Here is a 357-nt window from a genome sequence, read left to right on the forward strand (position 1 = left end):
GTGTCTCCAGTGACCCGTGTCTCCAGTGACCCCTGTGTCTCCAGTGACCCCTGTGTCTCCAGTGACCCGTGTCTCCAGTGACCCCTGTGTCTCCAGTGACCCCTGTGTCTCCAGTGACCCCTGTGTCTCCAGTGAATGTAAAAAGCCCCCATAACAGGGATGCTGAGGATGTCAAACATCACATTCTTCCTTCAGGCTCCACCCATTTCTCTGCTCTCTATCATCCTGCCCCCCATTGGGGGAATCTTATCCTTAGGGTGGGGGAAGGGACCTCACAAATATCCAGATCAGGAGAGGTGACTTCACTGGCTGCATGCTTGTTCCCGATCTGTGCCCTCAGCTCTGCCCACCCACCAT

Source organism: Nanorana parkeri, unplaced genomic scaffold (genome assembly GCF_000935625.1).
Source record: "Nanorana parkeri isolate BGI_ZX_2015 unplaced genomic scaffold, ASM93562v1 scaffold3443, whole genome shotgun sequence".
NCBI classification, from domain to species: Eukaryota; Metazoa; Chordata; class Amphibia; order Anura; family Dicroglossidae; genus Nanorana; species Nanorana parkeri.